This window comes from Aethalodelphis obliquidens, unplaced genomic scaffold, assembly GCF_003676395.1.
Source record: "Aethalodelphis obliquidens isolate GAN/ISIS:26980383/991018 unplaced genomic scaffold, ASM367639v1 scaffold108, whole genome shotgun sequence".
Lineage (NCBI taxonomy): Eukaryota > Metazoa > Chordata > Mammalia > Artiodactyla > Delphinidae > Aethalodelphis > Aethalodelphis obliquidens.
In genome coordinates, this window is record NW_020838052.1 from 3,577,382 (window position 1) to 3,596,663 (window position 19,282).

The window sequence follows — 19,282 nt, forward strand, 5'->3', positions numbered from 1 at the left end:
TAAGAATTTGTCCATTTCTTCCAGGTTGTCCATTTTATTAGCATAGAGTTGCTTGCAGTAATCTCTCATGATCCTCTGTATTTCTGTAGTATCATTTGTTACTTCTCCTTTTGCATTTCTAATTCTATTGATGTGAGTGGTTCCCTTTCTTTCTTGATGAGTCTGAATAATGTTTTATCAATTTTGTTTATCTTCTCACATAACCAGACACTATTAAACTCTTAGAGGAAAACAGGGGCAGAACACTCTGAGATAAATCATAGCAATATCCTTTTTGACCCACCTCCTAGAGAAATGGAAATAAAAATAAACATATGGGACCTAATGTAACTTAAAAGCCTTTGCACAGAAAAGAAATCATAAACAAAACGAAAAGACGACCCTCAGAATAGGGAGAAAATATTTGCAAATGAAGCAACTGACAAAAGATTAATCTCCAAAATTTACAAGCAGGGCATGCAACCCAATCCAAAAATGGGCAGAAGACCTAAATAGACATTTCTCCAAAGAAGATATACTGATTGCCAACAAACATATGAAAGAATGCTCAACATCATTAATCATTAAAGAAATGCAAATCAAAACTACAATGAGATATCATGTCACACTGGTCAGAATGGCCAATATCAAAAAATCTAGAAACAATAAATGCTGGAGAGGGTGTGGAGAAAAGGGAACACTCTTGCACTGCTGGTGGGAATGTGAATTGGTACAGCCACTATGGAGAACAGTATGGAGGTTCCTTAAGAAACTAAAAATAGAACTACCATATGACCCAGCAATCTCCCTACTGGGCACATACCATGAAAAAACCATAATTCAAAAAGATTCATGTACCAAAATGTTCACTGCAGCTCTATTTACAATAGCCAAGACATGGAAGCAACCTAAGTGTCCATCAACAGATGCATGGATAAAGATGTGGCATATATATACAATTGAATTTTACTAAGCCATAAAAAGAAACGAAATTGAGTCATTTTAGTGAGGCAGAATGACTTAGAGTCTGTCATACAGAGTGAAATAAGTCAGAGAAAAACAAATACAATTTGCTAACACATATATATGGAATCTAAAAAACAAAAACAAAGAAATGGTCATGAAGAACCTTGCGGCAAGACGGGAATAAAGATGCAGACTTACTAGAGAATGGACTTGAGGATATGGGGAGTGGGAAGGCTAAGATGGGAGAAAGTGAGAGAGTGTCCTGGCTTTATATATATATATATATATATATATATATATAATATATATATATAGTCAAATGTAAAATAGATAGCTAGTGGGAAGCAGCCGAATAGCACAGGGAGATCAGCTCAGTGCTTTGTGACCACCTAGAGGGGTGGGATAGGGAGAGTGGGACAGAGGAAGATGCAAGAGGGAAGAGTTATTGGGGTATATGTATATGTATAACTGATTCGCTTTGTTATAAAGCAGAAACTGACACACTATTGTAAAGCAGTGGTACTCTAATAAAGATATTAAAACAAACAAAAACCCAGGCACAGTTGCACATGTCCGTTTCTGATATGTGCGGTTCAGGTATGTAGAAGGAACCACCCAGGGCATGACAATTGCAGTATGGGACCACTCCAGGTATTTCTATCACACTGCATCACGTTTCTATCGTTTATTACGTAACGGACTTCTGCACTCCTTCTAGGAGCAACACATTTCAACATGCCCTCTTATGCAGCTCAACATGCGGCATGAGCCTCTTTTCGCCCATGAGACTTGAGCCCACTTTGTTAGCTTTGCTCAGCCTCCAAAGACCTAAGAGGTACAATGTCTGGGTTTGGAAGGATCAAAAGTAAGCACTGGATGTGTCCCTTATGAGGGATAGGTTCTGGTCACTAAAGGAGAACTCTCAGCAAACGGTGCAGATAGCTGACATCAAAGGGATGCCATTCGTTAGAGAAATTTTCGTATTATGAGGGTGGAGGAAGCACAAGCTACCCCTGGGCCTGAGGTCCCTGCTTGTGTGGAGCTTTAAGCCAAAGACAGGCGCCTCTGCTCAAGTTCGGTGAAGAAGCCTCTGAGATGACACAGCTTTTGCCTCTGGCACTAGGCTGAGGGGCGAAAGTGTGAGCGAAATTTGTGTTCCCAGTGGGACGACCACCTACAGAGTGAAATTACCATACTTTGCAAAGGTGGGCAAACAGTACGTGGCCAAGTGCCTTTAAAAGTTTTAGCACCGTGTGGGCTTCAGAACTGATCCCTCACCGTGAATTATGGGAGCCCCTATGCAAACCGGGAACCACAGTTCTCTCATAGATTATACTACCTTCTAGAACCTTGGGCCATGTATTTCCTGCAGGAAAAACAGCATAGTGTAACCATGCTTCCTTCCAGCCCACCTCAGCCATCAGCATTTCTGAGTTGGGGAGCAACTCGTTTCTCATGCCACAGGAATGGCCTCTTTTGCAATGGACTTGAGGACACAGTGCCAAGTAGATTTTGCAATGTTCCCTCCTGTGATCGGAACAGCTCTGTGTGAACACAGGTCACCTCAAGCCTCTTTCAATAAGGACCTCCCACAGCCAAGGGACAAAAAAAAGAAAGCCAGGATTTCTTTCCGGCACTCAGCAATGAACCAACCCCTGCCTGCAATGTAGGAGCAGCACCTTACAACTTGTTTTTGAAAGGCTTTCTCCTCCTGTCCACTTGAGCACCCTCTGCTATGGTACAATTCCAAGAAACATGTAAATATGATACATTTTTAACTCACAGCACTAATCAACGCAGGTGTCACTGAACTCGGTATGACTTTTATTTTTGAAGGAACACTCTTGGGCAAAATGCTTGCGGACACATCTGTCTCCTCAGGCCTTCGTATTAGAAATTTGCAAGGCTTCTGTGTGATGTGCGTCAACCTGCTATCTCTTGCTATTCTCTTTAGATGGCTCTATGTGAGCAAAACGTTTTAGGGGAGCCGATGCACCATATAGCCACAGGATATCTGTGGCAAAATACACTATGTGGTCACCCGACCTAGTTCCTCTACCCATACAGTGAACAAAATCTGCATATGAAATTTTTTTCTCTATCCTTTCAGGTGCAAATCCCTTTTGCCCTGTGAGCAACTTCTTTCCTATGCAGTCTGAAGGGCTGTCGTTCCATATAACCTTGAGAAAAACAATGGGTAGAACTGTTTGAAAGAACTGGTGGTTGGTGTGTTGGGAAAAGGGGGTCAAATCTTTCAGAACCTGCTTTGAACAAGCTGGATGAGAATTGGTCAATCCAGAAAGAATGCTGAAGGAATTGCTTTCCTTCAGCATGTCAAAAGCAGGTACACAACCCATGTGTGGAACGAGCTTGGCTGTGCTTTCTGCACAAAGCTTCTTTTATTGCATTTCAAATATTAAACACAGCGCTTGGGTAAGCATGAAGTCACCTCAGTGAGAGTTGGAGTTCCAGGTGTCCCAAATAATTTGCTCTTTGTCTGGAACACCATGGCTAAACTCTCAAACCAGAAGGAGCCAAATTCTTAACATACCTTTCACCAAGCTTGAAGGGCACATACCAATTTCCCATAAGGTGGACACTTTTGCCAGGCCATCAGTAAGGTTTTGGCAAACTCGTGGCTTCACACATAACACCAGGGGCACGGACACATGTCTGTTATCGATATGTGCGTTTCAGTTATGCAGAAGAAACCACCCAGTGCATAACACTTTCAGTATGGGACCAATTCAGGCATTTCTATAAGTCTCCATCACGATTCTATCCTATAACCCGTAAGGGACTTCTGCACTCCTTCTAGGAGCAACGCGTCTCATTATGCCCTCTGTGGAGAGAAAGGAGCCTCTTTTCGCCCGTTGGATTTGAGCCCACTTTGTTAGCTTCGCTCAGCTTCCAAAGACCTAAGAGATAGATTGTCTGGGTTTGGAAATTTCGAAATTAATTGCTGCATGTTTCCCACAAGAGGAATAGCTTCTGGTCACTAAAGAAGCCCTCTCGGGAATCCGTGGTTCCGAGAGCTGACATCAAAGTGATCCCGATCCTTATGACAGTTTTCATGCTGTGAGGGTAGAAATAAGCTCCACCTGGACCTGAGATCCCTGCTTGTGTGCTGCTTCAAGTCATAGGCACCTCTCCAAAAGCTCGGTGGAGAAGCCTCTGATATGACCCAGCTTTTGGTCTGCCACTAGGCTCAGTTTTCAAGGAGGGAACGAAATTTGTGCTCCAGATGGTCTGTCCACCTACCGAGTGAAATTACCATACTTTGCAGTGGTGAGCAACCAGCACGTGGCCAAGTGCCTTTAAAAGCTTTTGCACCATGTGGGTTTTAGACTGAGACCGTAGCGTGAGTTATAGGAGTCCCTATGCAGACCAGGTACCACAGTTCTCGCATAGGTTTAACTACATTCTAGAACCTTGGTGTATGTTTTTCCTGCACCGAAATAACATGGATTTACCACTTCTTTACTCAGTTCCACCTCAGTCATGTGCATTTCTGAACTGCGCAGGAACTTGTTACCTATGCCATGAGAAGGTGTCCGTTTAATGGACGTGAGGTCAGAGTGCCACGATGAGATTGCAATGTTTGTTCTTGTGACTGGATCCTCTGTGTGTGAATCCAGGTCACCTCAAGCCTCACTCAATAAGGACTTTCCTCCCTCAAGGAACAAACGAACACAGGATTTCTTTCTCGCATATTGCAATGAACAAACCCCTGCCTTCCGATTAAGGAGCAGCACCTTGCACATGTTTTTGCAAGGCTTTCTCAACCCGTCCTCTTGAGCACCATTTGCTGTGTTCCACTTCCTAGAAGCATGTACAAATGATACGTTTTAACTCACAGAACTCATCACCGTAGGTGTCACTGCACTCGGTATGACTTTCTATTGTTAAAGGAACACTCGTGAAAGGCTTGCAGACACATCTGTTTCCACAGGGCTTCGTATTGGAAATCTGCAAGGCTTCGTTGTGATGTTCGTCAACCTCCTTTCTCCTGCTATTCTCTTTAGATGGCTGTATGGGTGCAAAACCTTTTAAGTGAGCCGATGCATCACAGTGCCAGAGATTGTTTTGACAAAAGACACTATGTGCTCGCCCAACCTGTGTCCTGTTCCCTATACACTGAACGAAAACTGCATATGAAATTTTCTTCATCTAGCCTGTGAGGTACACATCCCATTTGCCCTGTGAGAAACTCCCTTCTTATTCTGTCTGAAAGGCTGTCATTCCATATCACTTTGAGAAACCCAGTGCATAGCATGGTTGGTTTAAACACGTGGTTGGCGTGTGGGCAAAGGGGCACAAAATTTCAGAACCTGGTTGGAGCGAGCTGGCTTAAACTGGCCAATCCACAAAGAATCGTGTGTATCACATTGTTTTCTTCTATCTCGTCAGTTGCACATGCACATCCCCTCTGGGGAACGAACCTTGCCATGTTTCTGCACAAGACTTCGTTTATTCCATTTTTGAATACAGAACACAGAGCTCAGGGCAACATGAAGGCACCTCTGAAAAAGTGCTATTTCTGGGTCTCCTAAATACTGGCTCTTTCTATGGAATTCTGTGGCTAAAATCCAAATCCAGGAAGGCCTAATGGGTAACATAAATTTCACCTAGCTTAAAGGGCCCATACATATGTCCCATAAGGGGAACAGTTTTGCCAATCCATCAGTAATGCTTTGCCAAACACGTGGCTTCACAACTCCACCAGGCGCAGGGGCACATGTCCGTTACAGATACGTTGGGTTCGAGTATGTAGAAGAAACGACCCAGTGCATGTCACTCTCAGTACGGGACCACTCCAGCGGTATGTATCAGCCTGATTTACTTTTTTATCATGTAGAATGTAATGGATGTCTGTACTCCTTTTAAGAACAACACGTTTCAACATGCCCTCTTTTGAGCAGCATCAGCCTCTTTTTGTCCAAGGGACTTGAGCCCACTTTGTTAGGTTCACTCAGCTTCCAAGACCTAAGACATGGAGTTTTTGCATTTGGAAGGTTTGAAACTAATCACTGCATGTGTCCCACATGAGGGATGGATTCTGGTCACTAAAGGAGCACTCTTGGAAAACATTAGTTCTGAGAGCTGGTATCAACGTGATACCATTCCTTAGGAAAGTCTGCATGGTATGAGGGAAGAGAAAGCACAACGTGGCCCTGGGCCTGAGTTCAAGGCTTGTGTGCAGCTTCAAGTCAAAGGCAGGCAGTTATCCAAAACTTCGGTGGAGAAGTCTCTAAAATGACCCAGGTTTGCCTCTGACACTATGCTCAGGGGTAAAGGGGTGAACGAAATTTCTGTTCCCTGAGCGCCATCCACCTACAGAGTGAAATTACCATACACTGCAGTTGTGGAAAATGAGCACATGGCCAAGTGCCTTAAAAAGCTTTTGCACCATGTGGGCTTCAGAACCAAGCCCTTAGCACAACTTATGGGAGCCCCTGGCAAACTGGATAACACAGTTTTTGCATAGATTACACTATCTTCTAGAACTTGGACTATTTGTTTCCTGCAGGGAAAGCAACATGGTATATCATGTTTCCGTCAGGCCCACCTCAGTCATAAGCATTCATGAAATGGGGAATAACTCTTCCCATGCTACGGGAAAAGCCTCCCTTGAACTGGACTAGAGCCCACAGTGCCAGTAAGTGATTGAAATGTTCCCTCTTGTTGTCATAACTGATCAGTGTGAATACAGGTTACATCAAGCCTCACTCAGTAAGGACTTCAGGCACTCAATGAACAAACACGAACCCAGGATGTCTTTCTCTCACACAACAATGAACAAACCCCGGAAATCAATGTAGTAGCAACACGTTGCAACTTTCGGTGGGAAAACTTTTTCTTTCCATCCACTTGAGCACCATTTCCTACTCTCCACTTCCAAGAAACAGGTGCAAATGATACGTTTTTCAGTCACATCACTCTTCACTGCAGGTTTCACTGCACTCAGTATGACCTTTAGTGTTGAAGGAACCCTCTTGGGTGAAATGCTTTCAGATCTCTCTGTCTCCACAGGGCTTGGTACTGGAAATCTCCAAGGCTTTTTGTGATGCTCGCCAACCTGCTTTCTCCTGCTATTCCCCTTAGATGGCTCAATGTTAGCAAAGCGTTCAAAGGGAGCTGATGCACCACTGTGCAAGGGGATGTCTGGGACCAAAGACACTATGTGCTACCATGACAAGGGTCCTGTTGCCAATACACTGAATGACAACTGCATATGAAATTTTCTTCATCTAGCCTGTCAGGTAAACATCCCATTTACCCTGTGAGAAAATCACTTCCTATGCAGTCTGAGAGGCTGTCATTCGCTATCACTTTGAGAAAAATGCAGCATAGCACTGTTTGAATGAACTCGTGGTTGACGTGTTGGGAAAAGGGGCGCAAACCTTTCTGAACCTGCTCGGAACAAGTTGGATGAGAACTGGCCAATCCCGAAAGGATCATGGGTAGCACATTGCTGTCCCCTAGCTTGTCAATTGCACGTGCACGTCCCGTGTGGAGAATTAGCCTTGCTGTGCTTTCCGCCCAAGGCTTCATTTATTCCATTTCGAATATGGAACACAGAACTCGGGGCACTATGAATGTACCTCTGTGAAAGTGCTATTTCCATGTCTCTAAAATAATTGGTTCCTTTTCTTAAACTCCGTGGCTAAACTGCAAATCCAAAACGGGCAAAATGCATAACATACCTTTCACCTAAATTGAAGGGCACATACACATTTCAATCAACAGGAATACTTTTGCCAGGCCATCAGTAAGGTTTTGCCAAACACGTGGCTTCACACACACTGCCAGGCACAGGGGCACATGTTCATTATTGATACTGGCAGTTCGGGTATATAGAAGAAACCACCCCGTCCATGACACTTTCAGTATGGGACCAATCCACGGATTTCTATCAGTGTGCATCACGTTTCTATCCTGTAGCCCGTAACGGACTTCCGCACTCCTTCTAGGAAAAACACGTTTCATCCTGCCCTCTGTTGAGAGGTATGAGCCTCCCTTCGCCCATGGGACTTGAGCCCACTTTGTTAGCTTTGCTAAGCTACCAAAGACCAAAGAGATGGAGTATCTGGGTTTGGAAGGTTCAAAGTAATCTCTTTATGTGTCCCAAATGAGGGTTAGCTTTGGGTCACTAAAGGAGCAGTCTCGGGAAACCTGTTGCGAGAGCTGACATCAAAGGAATCTTTGATTCCGTGGTATGAGGGTGGACACAGCACAGTCTGCCCTGGGCCTGAGGTCTCTGCTTCTTTGCAGCATCAAGTCAAAGGCAGGCGCCTCTCCAAATTCTCAGGGGAGAAGCCTATGAAATGACCCAGGTTTTGCCTCTGCCTCTAGTCGCAGAGGCGAAAGTGTGAATGAAATTTGTGTTCCCAGTGGGAAGAACCCTTACAGAGTGAAATTACCATACTTTGCAGAGGTGGGCAACCAGCACGTAGCCAAGTGCATTTAAAACTTTTGCACCTTGTCGGCATCAGATAGAGCCCTTAGCGCGAATTATGGGAACTCCTGTGCAAACCGGGTACCCCAGTTCTCGCAGGGATTACACTATATTTTGGAACCTTGCGCCATGTGTTTCCTGCAGGGAAAGGAACATGGTATACCCATGCTTCCGTCTAGCCCACCTCACTCATGAGCATTTCTGAGCTGGGGAGCAACTCGTATCCCCTGCAACGGGAAAGCCATCCTTTGCAAAGGACTTGAGGCCACTGTGCCCAGAAGTGTTCGTAATGTTCCCTCCTGTGATCGGAACGATTTTTGTGAACGTAAGTCACCACAAGCCTCACTCAATAAGGACTTCCCACACTGAGGGAACAAACACGAACATAGGCTTTCTCGCACACAGCAATGAACAAACACGGGAATTCCATGTAGGAGCAGCACCCTGCAACCTGTTTTGGGAAGGCTTTCTCGTCCCGTGCCCTTGAGCACCCGTTGCTACACTCCACTTCCAAGAAGCATGTACAAATGATACGTTTATAACTCACAGCCCTCTTCAATTCAGGGGTCACTGAACTCGGTGTGACCTCTAGTGTTGAAGGAACCCACTTGGGCGAAACACTTGGAGAGCCAGCTGTCTACACAGGGCTTGGTATTGGAAATCTGCAAGGGTTCTTCGTGATGTGCATCAACCTGCTTTCTCCGACTATTCTCTTTTTGTGGCTCTATGTTAGCACACCATTTTAAGGGAGCTGATGCAGCACAGTGACAGAGGATACCTCAGACCAAAGACACTGTGTTCGCACGACCTGAGTCCCGTTCCCAATACACTGAACGACAACTGTATAAGAAATTATCTTCGGGCTTCCCTGGTGGCGCAGTGGTTGAGAGTCCGCCTGCTGATGCAGGGGACACGGATTCGTGCCCCGGTCCGGGAGGATCCCACATGCCGCGGAGTGGCTGGGCCCGTGAGCCATGGCCGCTGGGCCTGTGCGTCCGGTGCCTGTGCTCCGCAACGGAAGAGGCCACAACAGTGAGAGGCCCGTGTACAGCAAAAAAAAAAAAAAAATTATCTTCAGCTAGCCTGTCAGTACACATGACATTTACCCTGTGAGAAACTCCCTTCTTATGCAGTCTGAAAGGCGTTCATTCCATATCACCTTGAGAAACACGGAGCATAGCATGTGAGAATGAACTCGTGGTTGGTGTGTTGAGGAAAGGTGCGCCAACCTTTCAAAACCTGCTTGGAACAAGCTGGATGAGAACAGGTCATTCCCGAATGATTACTGGGTATCACATTGCTGTTCTCTACTTAATCAGTTGCAGGTACACATCCCATCTGCGGCGAGCCTGCCAGTGCTTTCCACCCAAAGCTTCTTTTAGTCCATTTCGAATATGGAATACGGCGAACACGGGGTAGCATGAAGCCACCTCTGCGAAAGTGCTATTTCCAGGTCTCCAAAATAATTGGCTCCTTGTCTTGAACTCTGGCAAAACTCAAAATCCAGAAGGGGCAAAGTGCGTAACATACATTTCACCTAGCTAGAAGGGCAGATACGCACATACCCATTTCCCATAACGGGGAAACATTTGCCAGCCCATCAATAAAGTTTTGCCAAACACATGGCTTCACACACACTGCTAGGCGCTGGAGCACATATCCATTACCAATGCATGCCATTTGGTTATGGAGAAGAAACCACCTGGTGCATGACACTTTCAGTACGGACCACTCCAGAGATTTCTATAGGCAGGCATCACGTTTCTATCCTATGGCCCGTAACGGACTTCTGCACTTGGATGAGCAACACGTTTCAACATACCCTCTGTTGGGAGGCATGAACATCTTTTCATCCATGGGTCTTGAACCCACTTTGTTAGTTTCACTCAGCTTCCAAAGGCCAAAGAGATAGAGTGTCTGGGTTTGCAAGCTTCAAAAGTAATCACTTCATGTGTTCCACATGAGGGATAGCTTCTGGTCAGTAAAGGAGCACTCTCGGGAAACCTTGCTTCCTATAGCTCACATCAAAGGGATCCTGTTCCTTAAGAAATTCTTCATGGTATAAGGGTGGAGAAAGAACAACCTGCCATTAGTCTGAGGTCCCAGCTTGTGTGGAGCTTCAAGTCAAAGGCAGGCGCCTCTCCAAAAATTCAGTGGAGAATCCTCTGAAATGACCCAGGTTTGGCCTCTGCCACTAGGCACAGGGGTGAAAGTGTAAACGACATTTGTGTTCCCAGTGGGACGATCCCCTACAGAGTGAATTTACCATACTTTGCAGAAGTGGGCAACTACCATGTGGCCAAGTGGCTTTAAAATATTTTTAACCATATGGTCTTCAGAGCCAAGCCTTTAGGGCGACTTATCGGAGACCCTGGGCAAACTGGCACCAAGTTCTCACATATATTACACTATGTTCTATAAGCTGGGATTATCTGTTCCCTTCAGGGAAAGCAACATGGTATACCCATGCTTCCGTCTGGCCCACCGCAGCCATGAGCATTTCTGATCTGGTGAGCAACTCTTCTCCCATTCCAAGGGAAAGGCCTACTTTGCAATGGAATTGAAGCCACAGTGCCAAAAATTGTTTGCAATGTTTCTTCCTGTGATCGGAACCAAATTGTGTGGACACAGGTCACCTCAAGCGTCACTAAGGATTTCCCGAACTCAAGGAACGTACAAGAACCCAATATTTCTTTCTCGCTCACAGCAATGAACAAACCCCAGAATTCCATGTAGGAGCAGAAAGAACCCAGCAACTAGTTTTGGGAAGGCTTCCTCGTCCCATCCACTTGAACACGCTTTGCTATGCTTCATTTCCAAGAACCATGTACAAATGATACATTTTTTAACTCACAGCACTCTTCAGTGCAGGTGTCACTGCGCTTGGTATGACGACTAGTGTTGAAGGAACACTCTTGAGTGAAAAGATTGCTGACACATCTGTCTCCATAGGGCTTGGTACTGGAAAACTGCAAGGCTTCTTTTGATGTGCGTCAAACTGCTTTCTTCTCCTATTCTCTTTATATGCTCTATGTTAGCAAAGCTTTTTTTTCTAACATCTTTATTGAACTGTAATTGCTTTACAATGGTGTGTTAGTTTCTGCATTATAACAAAGTAAATCAGTTATACATATACATATGTCCCCATATCTCTTCCCTCTTGTGTCTCCCTCCCTCCCACCCTCCGTATCCCACACCTCTAGGTGGTCAAAACAGCTGATCTCCTGGTGCTATGCGGCTGCTTCCCACCAACTATATATTTTACGGTTGGTAGTGTATATATGTCCATGCCACTCTCTCACTTTTTCCCAGCTTCCCCTTCCCCTTCCCCGTATCCACAAGTCCATTCCCTAGTAGGTCTTTGTCTTTATTCCCGTATTGTCCCTAGGTTCTTCATGATTTTTTTTTTAGCTTCCATATATATGTGGCTGTGTACAATATTTTGTTTTCTCTTTCTGACTTACTTCACTCTGTATGACAGTCTCTAGGTCCATCCACCTCAATACAAATAACTCAATTTCATTTCTTTTTATGGCTGAGGAATATTCCATTGTATATATGTGCCACATCTTCTTTATCCATTCATCTGTTGATGGACAATCAGGTTGTTTCCATGTCCTGGCTATTGTAAACAGAGCTGCAATGAACATTTTGGTACATGACTCTTTTTGAACTATGGTTTTCTCATGGTATATGCCCAGTAGTGGGATTGCTGGGTGGTATGGTAGTTCTATTTTTAGATTTAAGGAAGCTCCGTACTGTTCTCCATAGTGACTCTATCAATTTGCATTCCCACCTACATTGCAAGAGAGTTTTCTTTTCTCCACACCCCCTCCAGCATTTATTGTTTGTTGATTTTTGATGATGGCCATTCTGACCAGTGTGAGACGATATCTCATTGTAGTTTTGATTTGCATTTCTGTAATGATTAATGATGTTGAGCATCCTTTCATGTGTTTGTTGTCAATCTGTATATCTTCTTTGAAGAAATGTCTATTTAGGTCTTCTGCCCATTTTTGGATTGGGTTGTTTGATTTTTTTGTTATTGAGCTGCTTGTAAATTTTGGAGATTAATCCTTTGTCAGTTGCTTCATTTGCAAATATTTTCTCCCATTCTGAATGTTGTCTTTTCGTCTTATTTGTGGTTTCCTTTGCTGTGCAAAAGTTTTAAGTTTCATTAGGTCAAATTTATTTTTGTTTCTCTAGCTATTTCTCTAGGAGGTGGGTCAAAAAGGATCTTGCTGTGGTTTATGTCATAGAGTGTTCTGCCTATGTTTTCCTCTAATTGTTTGATAGTGTCTGGCCTTACATTTAGGTCTTTAATCTATTTTGAGTTTATTTTTGTGTATGGTGTTAGGGAGTGTTCTAATTTCATTCTTTTACATGTAGCTGTCCACTTTTCCCAGCACCACACACTGAAGTGTCTGTCTTTTCCACTGTATATTATTGCCTGCTTTATCAAAGATAAGGTGACAGTATATGCGTGGATGTATCTCTGGGCTTTGTGCCCTGTTCTATATTTCTGGTTTTCTGCAAGTACCATGCTGTCTGGGTTACTGTAGCTTTGTAGTATATTCTGAAGTCAGGGAGACAGATTCCTTTAGCTCCGTTTTTCTTCAAGTTTTCTTTGTCTATTCAGGGTTTCTTATATTTCCATAAAAATTGTGAAATTTTTTGTTCTAGTTTTGTGAAAAATGCCAGTAGTAGTTTGATAGGGATTGCATTGAATCTGTAGATTGCTTTGGGTAGTAGAGTCATTTTCACAATGTTGATTCTTCCAATTTAAGAACATGGTATAACTCTCCACCTATTTGTATCATCGTTAATTAATTTCAATAGTATCTTATAATTTTCTGCATACAAGTTTTCTGTCTCCTTAGATATGTTTATTCCTAGGTATTATATTCTTTTTGTTGCAATGCTAAATGGGAGTGTTCTCTTAATTTCACTTTCAGATTTTTCATCATTTGTGTATAGGAATGCAAGAGATTTCTGTGCATTCATTTTGTATCCTGCTACTTTACCAAATACATTGATTAGTTCTAATAGTTTTCTGGTAACATCATTAGGATTCTCTATGTATAGTATTATGTCACCTGCAAACAGTGACAGGTTTATTTCTTCTTTTCCTATTTGGAATTCTTTCATTGCTTTGTCTTCTCTGATTGCTGTGGTTAAAACTTCCAAATCTATGTTGAATAATAGTGGTGAGAGTGGGCAACATTTTCTTCTTTCTGATCTGAATGGAAATGGTTTCAATATTCACCATTGACGACGATGTTGGCTGTGGGTTTGCCCTGTATGGCCTTTATTATGTTGAGGAAAGTTCCCTTCATGTCTACTCTCTGGAGGCTTTTTATCATAAATGGGTGTTGAACTTTGTCGGAAGCTTGCTCTGCGTCCGTTCTTCTGCCTCAGTGATTCTGCTATTGATGTCTTTAATTTCATTTATTGTGCTGTTCATCACTATTTGTTTGCTCTTTAGTTCTTCTAGGTCCTTGTTAAAGCTTTCTTGTATTTTGTCCTTTCCAAAATTTTGGAGCATCTTTACTCTCTTTATTCTGAATTCTTTTTCAGGCAGACTGCCTATTTCTTCTTCATTTGTTAGGTCTGGTGGGTTTTGGCTTGCTCCTTCATCTGCTGTGTGATTATCTGTCTTCTCATTTTGCTTATCTTACTGTGTTTCGGGTCTCCTTTTTGCAGGCTGCAGGTTCGTACTTGCCATTGTTTTTGTTGTCTGTCCCCAGTGGTTAAGGTTTGGTCACTGGTTGGTGTAGGCTTTCTGGTGGAGGGGAATAGTGTCTGTGTCCTGGTAGATGAGGCTGGATCTTGTCTCTCTGTTGAGCAGGTCCACATCTGGTGGTGTGTTTTCGGGTATCTGTGGTCTTATGAATTTAGGCACCATCCCTGCTAATGGATGAAGTTGTGTTCCTGTCTTGCTAGTTGTTTGGCCTAGGGTTTCCAGTACGGTAGCTTGCTGGTCGTTTAGTGGAGCTAGGTCTTGGCATTGAAATACAGATCTCTGGGAGGCACACCATGTTTTCTCCAGAGGAAGTTGTCCCTGGATCTTGGCATTGAAATGGAGATCTCTGGGAGATTTTCACCATTTGATATTATGTGGAGCTGGGAGGTCTCTTGTGGACCCGTGTCCTGAACTTGGGTTTCCCACTTCACAGGCATGGCCTTGACACCTGGCTGGAGCATCAAGAGCATTTTAGCCACAAGGCTCAGAATAAAAGTGAGAAACAAATGAGAGAAAGAAAGAAGAAGATAAAATAAAATAAAGTAAAATAAAATAAAGTTTAGAATAAAAAGTAATTATTGGGCTTCCGGGAAGATGGCAGAAGACTAAGACGCAGAGATCACCTCCCTCCCCACAGATACACCAGAAATACATCTACATGTGGAACAATGCCTACAGAACACCTACTGAATGCTGGCAGAAGACCTCAGACCTCCCGAAAGGCAAGAACTCCCCACGTACCAGGGTAGAGCAAAAGAAAGAAGAATAAAGAAAGACAAAAGGATAGGGACAGGACCTGCACCAGTGGGAGGGAGTTGTGAAGGAGGAAAGGTTTCCACACACTAGGAAGCCCCTTTGTAGGCGGAGAATATGGGTGGCGGATGGGGGAAGATTCGGAGCCGCGGAGGAGAGCACAGCAACAGGGGTGTGGACGGCAGAAAGGAGAGATTCCCGCACAGAGGATTGGTGCCGACTGACACTAAAGAGCCCAAGAGGATTGTCTGCTCAGCCGCCAGGGTGGGCGGGGCTGGGAGCTGAGGCTCAGGCTTCGGTTGGAGCGCAGGGAGAGGACTCGTGCTGGCAGCGTGAACACAACCTGCAGGGGGTCAGTGCACCAGGGCTAGCCGGGAGTGAGTCCGGGGAAAACTCTGGATGTGCTGAAGAGGCAAGAGACTTGTTCTTCCCTCTTTGTTTCCTGGTGCGCGAGGAGATGGGATTAAAAGCACTGTTTAAGGGAGCTCCAGAGAAGGACACGAGCTGCAGCTAAAAGTGCGGACCCCAGAGACAGGCTTAAGATGCTAAGGCTGTTGCAGCTGCCAGCAAGAAGCCTGTGTGCAAGCACAGGTCACTATCCACACCCCCCCCTTCCTGGGAGCCTGTGCAGCCCACCACTACCAGGGTCACGAGATCCAGGGACAACTTCCCCAGGAGAAGGCACAGCACACCTCAGGCTGGAGTAATGTCCAACTGGCCTCTGCCGCCGCAGCCTCGCCATGCATTCCATGCCCCTCCCTCCCCCTCCCGGCCTGAGTGAGCCAGAGTCCCCGAAGCAGCTGCTCCTTTAACCTTGTCCTTTCTGAGGGAAGAACAGACGCGATCCGGCGACCTACATGCAGAGGCGGGGCCAAATCCAAAGCAGAGCCCCAGGATCTGTGAGAAGAAAGAAGAGAAAGGGAAATCTCTCCCAGCAGCCTCAGAAGCAGTGGATTAAAGCTCCACAATCAATTTGATGTACCCAGCATCTGTGGAATACATGAATAGACAACGAATCATCCCAAATTGAGGAGGAGGACTTTGAGAGCAAGATTAATGAATTTTTCCCCTTTTCCTCTTTTTGTGAGTGTGTATGTGTATGCTTCGGTAAGAGATTTTTGTCTGTATAGCTTTGCGTCCACCATTTGTCCTAGGGTTCTAGCCATCCGTTTTTTTTAATTTTTTCTTAATTATTTTATTTTATTTTATCTTTTTTATTTCTTTCCTTCTTTCCTTCTTCCCTCCCTCCCTCCCTCCCTCATTTCTTTCTTTCTTTCTTTCTTCTTCAACTAATTGTTTCTTTCTACTTTTTCTCCCTTTTATTCTGAGCCGTGTGGATGAAAGGCTCTTGGTGCTGCAGCCAGGAGTCAGCGCTCTGCCTCTGAAGTGGGAGAGACAACTTCAGGACACTGGTCCACAAGTTACCTCCCAGCTCCATATAATATCACTGACAAAAATCTCCAAGAGATCTCCATCTCAACACCAGCACTAAGCTTCACTCAACGACCAGCAAGCTACAGTGCTGGACACCCTATGCCAAACAACTAGAAAAACAGGAACACAACCCCACCCATTAGCAGGGAGGCTGCTTAAAATCATAATAAATCCACAGACACCCCAAAACATCCCAAGAGACGTGGACTTGCCCACCAGAAAGACAAGATCCAACCTCATCCACCAGAACACCGGCACTAGTCCCCTCATCCAGGAAGCCTACACAACCCACTGAACCAACCTCAGCCAAAGGGGACAGACAGCAAAAACAACGGGAACTACAAACCAGCAGCCTGCAAAAAGGAGACGGCAAACACAGTAAGCTAAGCAAAATCAGAAGACAGAAAAACACACAGCAGTTGATGGAGCAAGATAAAAAAAACCCAGACCTAACAAAGGAAGAGGAAATAGGCAGTCTACCTGAAAAAGAATTCAGAATAATGATAGTAAACATGATACAAAATCTTGGAAATAGAAGAGACAAAACGCATGAAACATTTAACAAGGACATAGAAGAATGAAAGATGAAACAAGCAATGATGAACAACACAACAAATGAAATTAATATTACTCTTGATGGGATCAATAGCAGAATAACTGAGGCAGAATAACGGATAACTGACCTGGAATATAAAATAGTGGAAATAACTACTGCAGAGCAGAATAAAGAAAAAAGAACAAAAAGAATTGAGGACAGTCTCAGAGACTTCTGGGACAAAATTAAACACACCAACCTTCAAATTATAGGGGTTCCAGAAGAAGAAGAGAAAAACAAAGGGACTGAGAAAATATTTGAAGAGATTATAGTTGAGAACTTCCATAATATGGGAAAGCAAATACTTAATCAAGTCCAAGGAGCACAGAGAGTCCGATACAGGATAAATCCAAGAAGAAATATGCCAAGACACATATTAATCAAACTGTCAAAAATTAAATACAAAAAAACATATTAAAAGTAACAAGGGAAAAATAACACACAAGTGAATCCCCATAAGGTTAACCGCTGACCTTTCAGCAGAAACTCTACAAACCAGAAGGGACTGGCAGGACATATTTAAAGTGAGGAAGGAGAAAAACCTGCAACCAAGATTATCGTACCCAGTATGGTCTCATTCAGATTTGAGGGGGAAATTAAAACCTTTACATACAAGCAAAAGCTGAGAGAATTTAGCACCACCAAACCAGCTTTACAACAAATGCTAAAGGAACTTCTCTAGGCAAGAAACACAAGAGAAGGAAAAGACCTACAATAACGAACCCAAAACAATTATGAAAATGGGAATAGGAACATACATGTCAATAATTACTTTAAATGTAAATGGACTAAATGCTTCCCCCAAAAGACACAGATTGGGTGAATTGATACAAAACCAAGACAGCAAGATATATGCTATCTACAAGAGAACTACTTCAGACCTACAGATACAGACTGCAAGTGAGGGGATGGAAAAAGATATTCCATGCAAATGGAAGCCAAAATAAAGCTGGAGTAGTTCTCATATCAGACAAAATAGTCTTTAAAATAAAGACTATTAGAAGAGACAAAGAAAGACACTACATAATGATCAAGGGATCAATCCAAGAAGAAGATATAACAATTGTACATATTTATGCACCCAACATACGAGCACCTCAGTACATAAGAAAAATACTAACAGCCATAAAAGGGGAAACCGACAGCAACACATTCACAGTACGGGACGTTAACACGCCACTTTCACAAATGGACGGATCATCCAAAATGAAAATAATTAAGGAAACACAAGCTTTAAATGATACATTAAACAAGATGGACTTAATTGATATTTATAGGACATTCCATCCAAAAACAACAGCATACACATTTTTCTCAAGTGCTCATGGAACATTCTCCAGGATAGATCATTTCTTGGGTCACAAATCAAGCCTTGGTAAATTTAAGAAAATTGAAATTTCTTTTTTGACCACAACGCTATGAGACTAGATATCAATTACAAGAAAATATCTGTAAAACATACAAAAACATGGAGGCTAAACAATACACTATTTAATAACGAAATTGAAACTGTGATTTAAAATCTTCCAACAAACAAAAGCCCAGGACCAGATGGCTTCACAGGCGAATTCTATCAAACATTTAGAGAAGAGCTAAAACCTATCCTTCTCAAAATCTTCCAAAATATAGCAGAGGGATGAACACACCCAAATTACTTCTACGAGGCCACCATCACCTTGATATCAAAACCAGACAAGGATGTCACAAAGAAAGAAAACTACAGACCAATATCACTGATGAACATACATGCAAAAATCCTCAACAAAATACTAGCAAACAGAATCCAACAGCACATTAAAAGGATCATACACCATGAGCAAGTGGGGTTTATTCCAGGAATGCAAGGATTCTTCAATATACACAAATCAATCAATGTGATAAATCATATGAACAAATTAAAGAGAAAAACCATTTGATATCTCAATAGATGCAGAGAAAGCTTTTGACAAAATTCAACACCCATTTATGATAAAAACCCTGCAGAAAGTAGGCATAGAGGGAACTTTCCTCAACATAATAAAGGCCATATATGACAAGCCCACATCCAACATCATCCTCAATGGTGAAAAACTGAAAGCATTTCCACTAAGATCAGGAACAAGACAAAGTTGCCCACTCTCACCACTCTTATTCGACACAGTTTTGGAAGTTTGAGCCACAGCAATCAGAGAAGAAAAGGAAATAAATGGAATCCAAATAGGAAAAGAAGTAAAGATGTCACTGTTTGCAGATGACATGATACTATACATAGAGAATCCTAAAGATGCTACCAGAAAGCTACTAGAGATAATCAATGAATTTGGTAAAGTAGCAGGATACAAAATTAATGCACAGATATCTCTGGCATTCCTAT